This window comes from Hyperolius riggenbachi, chromosome 3 (genome assembly GCF_040937935.1).
Source record: "Hyperolius riggenbachi isolate aHypRig1 chromosome 3, aHypRig1.pri, whole genome shotgun sequence".
Classification (NCBI taxonomy): Eukaryota; Metazoa; Chordata; class Amphibia; order Anura; family Hyperoliidae; genus Hyperolius; species Hyperolius riggenbachi.
This window is the reverse complement of record NC_090648.1, coordinates 337,856,638-337,872,006: the sequence shown is the minus strand read 5'-3', so window position 1 is coordinate 337,872,006 and position 15,369 is coordinate 337,856,638. Positions and strand designations below refer to the sequence as shown.

At 42.3% G+C, this 15,369-nt stretch overlaps 1 protein-coding gene across 4 annotated transcripts in view; it reads right to left on the bottom strand.

Moving 5' to 3' along the window:
* The window catches only part of CDK17 (cyclin dependent kinase 17), a 223,351-nt gene that overhangs the window by 176,174 nt on the left and 31,808 nt on the right, over positions 1-15,369 (bottom strand). Inside the window, exon 2 of one of the 4 annotated variants that reach the window (XM_068276903.1) lies at positions 12,649-12,769. The exons of the other annotated variants lie outside the window; for them this stretch is intronic. The gene's annotated coding sequence lies outside the window, so the exon portion shown is untranslated. The remainder of the gene's footprint in view (positions 1-12,648; positions 12,770-15,369) is intronic. 4 annotated transcript variants of the gene reach the window in all.

Sequence of the window (15,369 nt, the reverse complement as noted above, 5' to 3'; positions counted from 1 at the left end):
TCTCTTTACCTCAGGTATATATGAAGAAGAGCACAATCTGCAGAGGGGTTATTGATGCACTGACACACAAGTGAAACAAAATACTTACAGTGTAATTCCAGACGTGGAATGCTAGTGCCTTCAATTTGGCCAGCATGAAATCTGATCGCCTATTATTAGAAACTTATAAAAATCAGTTAACATAGCTTGCTGCCCCATATAGGGCCTCATTCTGCCTGACCCAGATTCCTGTGTGAATACTCATTGAATTGAAAAAAAATTTTTTAGGAAGGTCCTTTAGGTTTACTTCTTAGTATCTTAATACTTATGCGTGTCAGCTTTTCATCAAGTTCATTTACAGTCATCTTTTGTGAATAGGGCTCAGTGAAAAGGGCATCGATTAACAGAGGTCTTACGCACTTGAGAGGACTGAAGTGCCTCCCAGACTTTGACAAGACTGATTGACAGAATTGTGAGGCACACGCCTTCTGATCAAGCACGTTTTACGCATACACTTTTTGTAGTAATGCATTTCTATGAGGTTCATCCAGAAAGTAAAGCCTGTTTATCTGCCACACTAGGTATTCTCAGTGTAATTTAAAGTAGATACGAAGGGGGAACAAGAATTTTTACTTACCTCGGGCTTCCTCCAGCCCCCTGTAGTATGTCAGCTCCCTTGGTGTCCTCCTGGTCACTCTGCTTTGCTATAGTCAGTCAAATTAAAGTACGTGACCTGGCTAAAGTGCATGTTCTGTTCCAGGCTGCTGCCTCCTTGATGGCGGCCAGAAGAGTTTTGTGCATGCACAGAGCTTTCCTGGCCTCTGGACCAAGATCGTGGAGACACGCAAAAGGGAAAGCGCATGCGCAGTACAGTGGAGTGGGTACAAAAATCTTCCGCCTCCAACGTTTACGAAAACACGACTCCAACTCCGACTCCGGGTACCCAAAATGGCTCAGACTCCGACTCCTTAGTCTAATACTTAACAGAGCTGTGGATTTTGGACAAAAATCATCCGACTCCTGACTCCAACTCCTCAGTTTATGAACTCAACGACTCCAACTCCGGGTGCCCAAAACTGCCCCGACTCCGACTCCACAGCCCTGGAGCAGTAGCCCACGAGTCAGTCAGTCACAGACTAACAGGGATGACAGCAGCACAGCGAAGTGGACCGGGGAGGACACCAAGAGAGATGATGGACTGCAGTAGGATGGAAGAAGCCCCAGGTGAGTAAACATCCTCTTGTTCCCCTCATAGTTTTACACTTGCATTTGTCAAGTTAACCTTTTCTCTCCCTGCACAGCTTCAGTGTTCTCCCCACAATTTTTTTTCCAGCCGGGTGGCATGAAAAAGTAGCCGGGTGGGGAGCGACGGGGAAATGCAGGTCCAGCAAAACTCTGCTTACAGCATAAGACAAGGATGAAGAGGTGAGCCGATGACAGCCAGGTGGTCACCAAAATTAGCCGGGTGGAGCACCCGGCTAAAAGAGCCTGGGGAGAACACCGCAGCTTGGTACGCTAGTAACTGTTGGTTAAATGGCATTAACTTAAAGGGGAACTGAAGAGAGAGGTATATGGAGGCTGTCATGTTTATTTCCTTTTAAGCAATACCAGTTGCCTGGCAGCCCTGCTGATCCTCTGCCTCTAATACTATTAGCCATAGCCCCTGAACCATGCATTCAGCAGATTAGGTGTTTCAGTGGTTCAGACTTTAAAGTCAGATCTGACAAGACTAGCTGCATGCTTGTTTCTGGTTTTATTCAGACACTACTGCGGAGAAAAAGACCAGCAGGGCTGCCAGGCAACTGGTATTGATTAAAAGGAAATAAACATGACAGCCTCCATATACCTCTCTCTTCAGTTCCCCTTTAAACACCCCCCCCCCCCCCCCTTCCCAAGGTGCTACAACAAAGATAGCATCTGACAAATAATGAATTAAGGTGATTATGTAGTGAAGTCAGAAGATAAAGTGTGTGTAAAATACAAAAAAAAATGGTTCCTTAATTCACCAAATAAAAAAAATAAAAAAATGCGTTACCTTCCGGGTGACTCCTGTCCATGTCAGTCATGTGATCACAAATGCATTTGTTTGAGCACAAACAGGTGCATATGTGATCACATAGAAAACCTTCAATTGTGAAATATGCAGGACATATTTGGATAAAGTGAGAGGTAGGGGATTAATATTGCTGTGTCATTATTGTGAAGACTTCCACTCACTTCTTAATGACAGCTGTCACACTAGCAGGTAATGAAGGGGAAATGTCCCAGTGGAAACCTAACAGTTCACCCAAGTTATAACTTATGGTCCCCATCAGCTGCTACAAATGCTTCCATGCCCCGCAGTCATGTGCATACACTACATAAAAATGCTTTAAAATATTTGACATGAGAATTTGCAATTTTAGGGAAATCAATTAAAACTATATCATTCATACAATTTTAATAAGAATTTTTAAGTCATTTATAGTTTGAAAGTGTACCTGAACTCATAACTTCCTCTCTGCTCTAAAACACCAACAGTAAAAAAACAAAAAACAAACATTTCTTTGTTACGGCCCATACAAATCCTGCAATAAATCTGCAGTGTCTACTTCCTGCTTTCATGGAAGCAGACATATTGTTAACATCCTGTTTTTAGCAATTACCTCTGTCGTGGCAGGAGCGGACACAGCTTCAGCTAAACTCTCTAAATACATACTGGGAGCATTTCTCTAAGTTTTCCTTCTGTGCAGTGCAAGAGTTCGGGTCCACATTAAGTACTTGCCACTAAATTGTTCTACAATCACATACAATTTTACAGACACACAGTCTGTGTGGGAATACAGGACATGCTGCGGTCTTTCAATGTACCCACAAGGATTTTAGCGTATTTCAGGAAAAATACTATTTAGATAAATAAACACCACAATCATGGAATATACCATACTGGGAATAGTTTTACTACTTTTTTTCTACTGGCTCTCAGTTTTTAGAAAATATATAGCATAGGTAGGCTTTTCTTAACTTCCATTCGGTAATGTGGGTTTTGTTAAAAAACAAAAAACACTGGTTTGTATACCTTAAAGTGAACCTTAAGTCACGCAAATAAATTGAGTTTTACTCACCTGGGGCTTACCTCAGCCCCCTGCAGCTGATCGGTGCCCACGACGAGTTGCTCTGATGCTCCGGGTCCCGCTAGCGGCCACTTCCGGTTTCGCCGTCAGGACCCGTCAGGCTGGGGAACGCGGCTGATACTACGCGTTCCCAGCCAAAATAGCACCCCTACGCGGCCATATAAGGGCAAATTTGAAGTAAGGCAGCAAAAGGGTTAAGGGGAGACAGTATTGTTCCCAGTGGTGGGATTTCCTGCATGCACAGGAAACCGAAGCAGCTTTGTCTGCCAGAGACCACTGCATGTATGGTAGGATGTAGAAACAAGGCATGAATTGCATGTGCCCTGAGGTGATGGAAGCCTTGGGCTCTCAGAACAACAGGGCCAACAAGATGAAGCTTGCACCAACTTCTAGACATCTCTGGATTCATATTAAGCTGCTAATTATCTGGCTGGCATTTAAATGTACTTCATTTTAAGTTACAGCTGCATTGATCTCAGCTGCAAAAGTTCCAAGCAAATACTCAAGTTGATTGCAAGCTCTTGTGCCAGGTTGTGTGCACCCACATACCTATATCACATTAGGGTAAAAGAATAACTTTTCAAAGAGTTAATAAAAGATCAGGCAGCAGCAAGCAAGAATTATTTTTCATGACTCCTTCCATAGCAATATAGCATCACAACAGGTCAAGCAATTCTCATGTTGATCATATTAACAATCCCTGAAGTAGGTACTTTTCCAGCTCCGGTTTCCTTCCTCACAGCAATGCTTCCTTTGATGACGTCTGACTATTATAATATACGGGTTTACTTTGATGGATACTGTACTGTGCCAAGGAAAATCAACTTTGTACATACAGAAAACTTCCAGATCTTCTAAATAAAAATCTAGAGCACATAGACCCAGAAGAGGTGGCAATATAAGTAAATGGACTTAAAAAATAATTTTCCGAGATGCAAAAAAAATTGCAGTTAAATTCCTCATCTTAAAAAAAACAAAACAAACATACTACACTGCCTGTTGCTTCTTATTTCTGAATGACCTACAGCACAATCAAAACTGGTTTAACAAATATCAACAAAACACCTTTATTTTACAGAAAATAGAGCTATGTGCTGACCCCCTGCTTTCCCAATTATAGCTGCCAATCGCGGGCCTCAAGCGCAGTGCTGTTAAAACTCTTTCCATACCCACTTTATAAACTCCAACATAAAGTGTGTGTGTGTGTGTGTGTGTGTGTGTGTGTGTGTGTGTGTGTGTGTGTGTGTGTGTGTGTGTGTGTGTGTGTGTGTGTGTGTGTGTGTGTGTGTGTGTGTGTGTGTGTGTGTGTGTGTGTGTGTGTGTGTGTGTGTGTGTGTGTGTGTGTGTGTGTATAGAGTCCACTGTGGGAGAGAAGGACATTAGATTGCGAGTCCCACTGAGGGACAATAGTGACAAACTGTTCAATATAGAAAAAATAAAAACCATTATAGCTCTACAAATCCATAAGATTTTCAGCATCGAAAAACAAAACCTAGTGTGTCATGCATTCCCAGGTTTTAAAGTGAGTTAGAGCCAAAGCATACTGCGTTTGGTGCGTGATTCTTAGGCAAACAGCTGAACAAGCGGTTTAAAAGTTAAGTTGGCAAACAATCACCTGAAATTATCACTAAACTCAGCAACATGCGCACAAACTGTAGCTTTGGTCCTATGAATATTTCCTAGCATAGAAGCCTGGGCTGTGCTCTGGTATTACACAAGTCTAAACTGAAGAGGTGTGGGCTGTCAACAGTGAAGAGTTGTCATCCCCACTCACTAAAAAAGGTACATTCTGTAATAATATTGCAGAAACCAAGTGTCTTCACACAGATATTTAACAAATATATTCAATCGCAGCACAAATGCTTGATGCATTGATAAAACTGTGGAGTAAAATGCGACTTTAAAAAACCAAATGGGGATTACAGAGAATGCAACGTGCAACACAAGGCTAGATTCTTTCACTTTATGTAGACAGCTGTATTTACACACTGCGAAAAGTTGCCAAAGACTAAATGCTCAAGTGTGTTGGGCATGAACAAACGAGATGACGTGTTTATTTCAGGAAAAACAGAAAACATCCACAAAGATCCTGTATAGCCTTTCACACGCTGATGTTTTTTTTTACACCGCAAACAAAAACCCAGCTACAGAGTATGTGCTGGCTGCTCAGTATAGACAGCCTCGGTACCAGACAGCACCGGATAGCCACAGATGAAGATCCCACTTTGAAGTCATGCCAGGGAATTGCTGCCAGCGCTGAAAATGCCACATTAACTTTTTATGATTTGTACAATAGAAATCTCACTTTGTTATACTCTGCTCTTGTTTTAAGACAAATACACGTTTTGCATTCTTAAAAAAAAAAAACACCCTTAAAACTAAAAAAAAAAACACAATAAAAAAAAAAAAACACTTTTTTTTCTCTTAAACGAAGAATTATATAAACCAATAGCTTTTCTTTGCTTTTGATCGAGAAATCCGATCAGATTTGCAGTTTTTTTTTTTCTCCCCATTTTTGGAGATTGGACATGATGGAAATTTCAGACCAACATGAAAAATTTAACATAGGTGTGTAGTACATTGGTCAGATTTTTTATTTGTTACAATCAGTCAGAAAAATTGATTGCTATTCTTGAATTGAATGGATATTTTAAAAAAATTGTATGGTGTGTGGCCACCTTAAATCTCTATACTAGGGTCTAATGCTAGGTACACACGATGAGATTTTCTGACAGATTTATTGTCAGATTGATAATTGTCAGCTCTGATTTCCAATCAATTTTCTATAGAAGTAAATAAAAAATTCCGAATGTTATCATCCTGGGATCCCTGTCACCCAAGGGATTGTGTAGTGATCCCCGCCATGCAACGGAGCACTGACTACACTGTACAGATGGGTTATTAGCCCTTGGCTGGCGACATGTGTTTTGCTATGGAGGGGCTAGAGACAGAGAGCAGCCTATACCAGAGCTGTTTCCAGTAGCTGGGGAAGCAAGGAGCACAATGTGGTTGTGTGGTGCTTGGGCATCTGGCCTGCTGGATCTTCAGAAATTGTACAAACACTGGTCTGATGCCAAATTCCCTGCCAGGGCAGACTTTATTGTCCAGCATGGCCGAACACAGACCAGTGTGGGTATGTATGCATCTTAAATCTGACAAGGGAACATGGGCACAGGAAGTTTGTCCCCTGCATTTATCTTTTTCAGCTTATGTGAGAATAACTGTAGGTTCACATGAAACCATAGTCCTACTTCCACCTTCATTTTTTCAGTGCCAATTTGCATATAAAATGTTACCAGGTTGACATTGACGGGGGCAGGGGAATGTTAAATACCAAGATGCATCACATACGATTTTCATTTGGTATTAATGACATGCATCATATAATTTTTCCTGGATCAAACACTGATTTCCCATGTTGTGCCTTCTGTCGCAATTTATTCTGTTGGTTTGTTCTTTATGTGTGCATGTGGGATCTTTAGAGAGGTCCAACAACCGACCAGCCCCCTGAGTGCATGGTTCTCCTACTAACTTCACCCTCCGGAAGCCGCTGCATCATGCGCCAAGTGTCATTTCCACGCCCCCTTAGCAACAGAGGTGTCACTATCCTATAGGTACAGAGCTCTGCCTTAAATGTTGCCGAGTGATGGTGTCCCAGCTCTCGTTTGTGCATACGAGGCCTTAATGACAGAGGAAGGGGCTGACAATTATGAATAGGGCCAAAGTTTAACAATCCCCCCCCCCCCCCTCCTACAAAAAAAACAATACAGAGAAAAGAAAAACTACACTCAAAGCATGGAGCAATCCGACCATAATATTTACAATGATTTCACAGGTTTACTTTCAAAAGCATTTGGGCCCAGGCTACAGCAGTGAAGACACTTTATACTCTGCTGCTCTACCCTACACATAAAAACACAGCATTTCTGTGATTACAAAGAAAAATTCCCATGCAGTTTTCCATGGCCTGAAATTACCTTTAAGTAATCTCAGCAGAGTTCACAGAACGTATGTGTGGGAACATCCAGAGTTCAGGGACTCTTCTCAAATTCTCCAGCGATTTCGGCTTTTTAATTTCGGTACTATTTACAAGTTAATTGTAGTAGGTAAAGTTGAGAGAGAGTGCGGCAGTCATCTATACAGCAACTAAAGTATCAAAATTTCAGGTCATAATGCAGACCGTATACGGTAGTAATATAGGAGATTTCACCTATAAAACTATAAAGCTCCAGATCTGTGACTGGAGAGACTTTTGTTAGAGTTCCACAAAGCCTCTAGGCCAATAGAATTAGTAACTCTGTTCCTCAGAGTGTGGACAATGTATAATTGAGGTAGATTTCTGTAATTTCACCTGCAGACTGAGTTTAGCAATACATTGCAGATGTACCCAGAGCTGACTTCGCAAACAGACTTAAGTGCTTATCTGTGGCCTAATGGGTGCCCAGGCCGGTCTGCACTAGACTTGAGTGCACCCACATATGCCCCTACCCGGGTCAGTGCTTAAGCATATGTATGTGCTCACCACCAAAATACAATCAGATGTGCAGACCCTCTGGAGTTTCCCTCTATCTTCCCTGTACAGGCTGAGATGCCGAATTTTTGAATCTAAGTTTAATAGTATCCTTGTTCATGTTCAGAGTGAAAAGCTTATATGGCTAAGTGCCAGTTCACACTTGCAGAACAAAAAAAAAGTACCTATTCAGTACTTTTAAGCTCTGCACAGCAAAGGAATACGGTTCCTAATGTTAAAAATTGGATCCGCCTCCACAATCCTCAGCAACAGGGATAATTCTCATTGGGTCATGGTGGACAATTAAAATTCTCCCCGTTGCTGGGGAAAATTGGCCTAATGCAGCCTATAGAGAGGTCCATGCTCCTGCAGGCCACCCAGCTGAATATGGATGGACCGAGCAGCAGCGTGACATAGGAGCGGCGATGTGTATGGGAAATTAGTTGCAAGCGGATGCAAAACTAACGGTACGCATCCGCCTAGTGGATGCGCTTACAGTTTCCATTTTGCATCCGCTCTAGTGTGAACCAGCCCTAATAGGGTTTTGCATCAGCTTCCTAGACAGTTGTCCAGTATGGTAGTACTTTGGCTTGCTCTCAAAAGCAGACACTAGATTATGTTCATATAGCTTTAAAACTGTCAAGCTTTGGAAATGATTAAATACCGTACCTTGTATAATGCATTATTTCAGTCAACGTGAAAAATACGTCAGCATGCGGGGGGAGTCAGAGTCTGAGATGCAAAATTTGAGGAGTGGAGTCTGAGGAAGTATGTACCGACTCCAGAGAGAGTAAAGGTGGCCATACACTTATAGATTTGCAGCAGATTCGACCATCAGATAGATTTCTGTCAGACGCCTGTCAAGTCGGAATCTGACAGGAAATCTGATGTGTGCCACACACTAGGAACAGATTTCCAACAGATTTCAGAATTAAATCAATTGGAAATCGATCTAAATGCATTATTGGACAATTAGATCCAATGCAACTCTATGGGCCATCGATCTGCTGCTGCCAGCAGATCGACCTAAATTTTCCATCCTGTCAGATCAACCAAAACGATCGAAATCGGCCACAAATCGATCGGCCAATCAATTTCCAATTGATCAATTTGATCGAATCGATCGGTCGATCAGCGGATGAAATCGACCAGTGTATGGGCCCCTTAACCCCCCCCAAACATGAGAGAACTATGCAGATAACGGCTGCATAGGTCCCGATGTCAGTCTACTTGATTAACTTAATTATTACACATCATCACTGTACTTTGACCAGTTTTTCTAAATAAATAAGGCAATAAATTGTATACATGATATTTGTCTCATTAAAAAACTTCAATGAGTGCAGACTACAGATGGTATTCAGGTATTGAGATGCGAGGTCTCAGGCATCACGGATTTTACATTTTCAGCATGGACTGTAGCATAATGAACCATGTTCGGTGAAAGAATGCCCTTCTTAAAATCCCTGAAGCTCCGAATGATGTCATGCTACTCAACAGAGAAGGAAAGCCAATAAAACCATGAGGAGCTGGCAAGGGAAGCAAGAATTTATGCAAGAAAGGCAAAGTTCTCTGACAAAGTAGCTCTCTTTCAACAGCTTGAGTAGTTGGTGATCTAATAACTGTGTCATAAAAAGCAAGAAAGATACAAGCTGATAAAGTATTTGTGGAGTCCCCAATGGTTTCCAGGGCATTTCTAGGTGGTGGTATAATACCATCACAGCATGTCTGACACACTTAAAGTGGATCCGAGTTGAACTTTTACTCATTGCATAATTGTGTTCCTCTCCTATTGTTTATAGGGCATTCTTCAAGCCAAATACTTTTTTGTTTTAATACTTTAATTCACTATAAACTAAACAAGCTTTGCCTCAACCACGGGTTTTCAGAGAGCCGAGCCGAGCCTAGGGGTGTGTGTGCGCGTGTGTGTCACCACTGTGGAGACCTCCTCCCCCCTCCCAAATGCTAGGACCTCCATGGCATCAATATGAGTCCTACGGATTCCAGGAACACACTTAGGACTTCCAAGGTCTCATCCAAACTTTCAACCAAGGTTGCACAAAAAAAAATACCAGTTGCTTGACTCTCCTGCTGATTCTGTGTCTCTAATACTTTTAGCCACAGTCCCTCAACAAGCATGCAGATCAGGTGCTCTGACTGAAGTCAGACTGGATTAGCTGCATGCTTGTTTCAGGTGAGTGATTTAGCCACTACTGCAGCCAAAGAGATTAGCAGGACTGCCAAGTAACTGGTATTGTTTAAAAGGAAACATCCACATCCCTCTCAGTTAAGGTTCCCTTTAAAGAGTAAACTTGTGTCCTCAATGCCATTAGAATATGCATTAGCAATCAGGAACAAGTGAAAACCACAACCTAAAGCTTAGTTGACATCCCAAAATGTAATCTATTGCAATTTTCTATAATAATTTTTTCACATTCGTTTAAGCTAAATAGCTTAAAAAAAAAAAAAAAAAAATTCTACATGCAGCAAGTTTGCCATTTTAACCTAAATCGCCAAGCTGCAGGAGGAACAACCTCATAGTGATACTGCACTGTCGGTTTGCCGATCACTGGCTATCGCCTAGCGCATCCCAATCACCCCTGGTGTGAACCAGCCTTCACTGTCCTTTCCACTCGCGGGTATGGACAGCTCATTCCCACTAGTCCTCCCCGTCTCCATTAGGTTTCTTGCACACTGCAAGCAATTCAGATTCAGATTCCGCTTTTTAATCAGTTTTTACCTCCGATTCAGATTCAGATTTGCAAAGTGCAAGGAGCAAACTGCAAATCTGAATCTGAATCGGAAGTAAAAACAGATTAAAAAGCGGAATCTGAATCTGAATTGCTTGCAGTGTGCAAGAGGCCTTACATGTACGATAAACTCCCAGTTATCCGTAACTCAACTAACCAGCATTCTCATCCAACCAGCACAAATCACCTGGAGTACTCGCAGCAATGAAGGCCAACTTCTTAGGCGGTTCTGGGCTCTGCAATACTTAAACACTGGGCTCCACCCTAAAGTTGGCCACTAACGGTCCAATTTCTAGCGAAAAATCGTTCGAGCGATCAGAAATTCTGATCGGATGAAAAATCGTTCACTACACCATCAACTAACCAATCATTGCTTCCTATCTATCACAACCACCAAGAAAATCTAAATTTTCGTTTGGCGAAAATTCATTCGGGCGACATTTTTTTCACTCGTTCATAATCGATTGTGTCCACCAATGGAGATTATTTACAACCAATCCGATCAGAATTTCTGATCGGTCGAACGTTTTTTCGCTAGAAATTGGACAGTTAGTGGCCAGCTTAAGGTTAATATACTTTACTGTATTCTAACATTAAATACAGAGTTCATGGTATGTATATAGAGTGGCGTATAGTACTGTATTAGCTAGGCCTATTTTTAACATGGAGTCTCAACCAGAAAGCACATTAAACTACCCTAAGACATATTCACGCCAATGGGCGTGTCCGTGGCGGCAGCCCCAGGACTGCCTAACGCCAATTGGCGTGAATTCCTGGGGCCAGCTACTGCAAGAGATTGCGCGCATCTCCTGCTTGGGAGGCGGAGCGCTGCCCCACCTTCAGTCTCCGAGTGGCGATCTAATTAGGGTGTACAGCGCTGCGATCTACTGGGCTTGGCTGGCGGGGGGAGGGCGGAATGAATATATATATATATATACACATACATACACACACACACACACATATATATATATACATATATATATATATATATATATACTCTGTTGGTGGAGGGAAAATAACATGTGTGCTGGCGTTTTGCGATGAGATGCCAACTGCATGCGGTTTTAAAAACATAAGCATGCAGGAGATACAAATGCATTACGACTGTACAGTGATTTTATGCAATCATAACATTGTGCAAGTTGCATTTTCCCCACATTACCTGCATTACTTTGGGGGGGGGGGAATGCTGGTGGAAAAAAAATCACAATTTACATTGCATTTCCCAGTGCAAATGAGCCCTTACAGTTTCTGTCCTTAGGGCCCGTTGTCACTAGACGCATTGCTATGCGGAAACCACACCGCAAAGAAACTGTAACCAATTCCCGTCAATGGAGTAGTTGACCTATGCAATCCGGCACAATGCGCCGCGGGGGAATTTATGGATAGCATGCTGCAGTTTTTCGCAGCACGCATTCGATTCCCCATAGCCGCCGACAGGAAGCCGCATGACGCCGCATCCGGTTGCAAGGACGACAACAATAAGTACCTGCGAAGGGATGCGAGGCGATGCGTCGATCTCCTCGAATCCACAATGCTAGTGGAAACGGGTCCTTATTCAGATTTATCCACTTTCTCTCTACAAATGAAGTGAAATCTTCCCAGATGCTGACAGAGACCGAAGCAAAAACCTAAGAGGGGCTCTAACCTCTTCAAACATTAGCCAAATCCAAATTAAACCCACTGGTGCTAGGCTTAGAGGGTGAAAGGTCCTAGACTGATGTCCGTGAGCTTTGAGGGTGTTGCTTATGGTGGGAGCCAAACGCAACAAACAAACCCAATGTACATAAATAAAGCACACAGGAAGCAACATTCCAGGTTTCATTTTCACAGAGCAGGTAGAAAAATTAAACATAAAAACTCTGCAATGGAGAAAGTCCACCTTCCTTAGTTCCTATTTTCCTTCAATAGCTCCAATTTTCATAAACAGTTCACGTCTTGCAGCCAATACAGATGAATGGCAAGCTTACATGCTGCAGAAAGTTAAAGTCCCATTTTAGGTCTATGAAAACACTAAAGTTTCTTTTTGCAGAAAGCGTAAGGTTATGGATGATTTCTGAACTGCCGTGTAACCCTACATTAAAAACACAGTGAATACGGTCAGAAGAGTACATACATCCTTCCCCGAAACGGCACACAGAGGAGCCTTGTTTCTAGGAAGACGTGGAGCTGTACTGGAGTTCTCATGGAGTTGGCCCACACTCTTGTGCAGCTATAGCTCTTGGAGTGCCAGCAAGAAGCCAGGACAAGAAGTGTAAACATCTATGCTGAGACAGCTTCAGATAAAAGATACCTTGTTAAAAAGTCGATCTGCAGGAGCTGGAAATCTGGACACTACCAGGTCTCAGTAGGAAAACAGACAGGCGGCAAGGGGAAACCACAGAAGACACAGTAGACTGCTAAAAGCAGAAGGTCTGTAAAAAAGGAAAAACCCAACTAAATCTGCAGTGGGAACAGGGAGTCACTTCACATAAAAAAAACAAAAAAAAAACCCGCTACAGACATTTCTGCTAGGTTGGGCCACCATAAGCAACATACTGTATTATATTAGTATTGCATCTACATAATGCCAAACATGGACCAAGATGCTCCCCAGTTAAAGCTGGACAAACAGTTGATATTTACATTGTTTGAGGAATAATTAAGATAATACACAGTCATACCATAAATTCAGTAAGGGGTACATAAACATAAGAATGTGTAGGGACATCAGGGGTGTTTAGGAGTGCCTCTGAGCTCTGCATGTTGCACCATGCATGAGGTCTTCATGGACTGTATGCTCCAGCACTGCCAAGGTGTGGGCACCCTCCCACCCCACCATTCACACTAATCCAGAGGGAAGGCACAGAACCAAAAAGAGGTGGTGTTTGGAGCATGGGGTGGAGCTAGCACTGCACTTTATGATGGACACTTTCACATTCCCTGCATCTGAAGGCAGGAGCACCAACAGAAAATGTATTTATCTAGGTTAAATTATACCAAAAGTAGTCTAAGGCCTGGTGCACACCAAAACCCGCTAGCAGATCCGCAAAATGCTAGCAGATTTTGAAACGCTTTTTCTTATTTTTCTGTAGCGTTTCACCTAGCGGTTTGCGGTTTTGTGTAGCGGTTTTGGTGTAGTAGATTTCATATATTGTTACAGTAAAGCTGTTACTGAACAGCTTCTGTAACAAAAATGCCGGCAAAACCGCTCTGAACAGGCGTTTTTCAGAGCGGTTTGCGTTTTTCCTATACTTAAAGAGAACCAGAGATGAAGCACCCTCATGTATTTTATTACATTTATCAGTGGGAACATGACAGTAAACACCTACCCTGCTTTTAGTTTCATTGTTATCTGCTTAATTAGTCTATTAGCAACTGTGATAAGAATCCATCGACTATTCAGTCGAGGTTTGACCTGGAATCATTATAGCTGAGTCACTCTTCTGTGGAGTCCTTTCAAGCCCAAGCCTTCCCCCTCCTGGCTTAGATCTTTTGCTTTGCATACTGAGAGCTGTGATGATATGGGAGGGGCTGCTCCTGAGAGAGAAGCTCTGTGGCTGTAATATGATCCCTGTGTGCTCTGTGTGCACTAGATTCTCATAGGAATGAAACTGCAGTTATTATCAGTGACACTTCCTACAGGCAGATTATACCAAAATGAAAGCATACAGATGAAAGGCTGCATAAGCCTAGATAGCAGCATAGTCTCATATAGCCAAGACAGCACATCCAGAACAACTCATATAACCCGGAAGGAGAAGGGATATGAGCCGGCGGCCATATTGGATTTTTCCTGGAGCAATAATGGATAAAAAAAACACTAAAAAAGGCACACCAGAGCGGCAAAATTATCAGGTAGACCATTTATTCTTTACAAGCTATCAACTAATATGTTTATTTTGTGTGAAACGTTCATCTCTGGTTCCCTTTAACATTGAGGCAGAAACGCCTCCGCAATCCAAAAAATGCCTCACCCCGGGAGGATTCGTTTCTGCAAAACGCCTCCCGCTCTGGTGTGCACCACCCCATTGAGATACATTGACCAAGCGGATCCGCAAGCGGCTGCAGAAACGCTGAAATAGCCGCTCAGTGTGCACCAGCCCTAAGGTAAGCACAGATTTATGTTCATACCACTGTGCATTGTCCTCTCCATGCTCCCCCAGGGGATGGGGGGGGGGGCGTTAACATGAACATACCTCTGCTTACTTTACGTAGATTTGCCTTAGGCCAGGTTTCTGCAGAGATAAAATTATATCCCTACAAATGCATACCTAATTGCCAAAAAATTAAGTGAGAGAAGTATAAACACACTAATAATTGTTTTTGGAAGCACAAGAGCACAGGCCACATAGTAAATAACTTTACCCTGAGAATATGTGCTCATATTCTTTGGAATAAAGATACTTCGTAGCCTGCAGATAAAAAAAAAAATACAGAATCTTGTAAACCTCTGGATATAGTAAACTCAGTCCTCGGGTTCCAGCAACTGCATCTGCATAAATATACAACCTATGACCAATTCAGATATAGTAAACATCTGATATAGTGAACTACTTTTCCAGGTCCTGTGTAGTTTAATATAAAGGGATTCTACTGTACATGTACACTGTGATATAGCATGAGAAATCAGGAAATGCAGAAGCTTAGGCCCCAATTTCAGCAGCGTCATCTGATCTGCAGGTGAGACACTTATCAGGATATCAGGCAGCAATACAACATTCCATTCCTGGTTGTAGCATTTGCTAGGGGTGAAACCAGTCGATCACCAGGTAAATGCATTGAGTAAACACTGGTAGTATGTACTTTACATTCATTTATAATGATACCTGCCTGTCCAAACAAGTTACAATATCACGTTCTTCACATACCAGGTATGCATACTTTCTGATTTGTAGCTCTCCAATTCCTCTGCATGGTGGAAACAAAACCACACACACACACACACACACAAGCTTGCTAAATCAGTTTACCTTTATACCACATACATTTGTACAATCAAGATGGTATCAATAGTGGGCACCATTAGAATCCC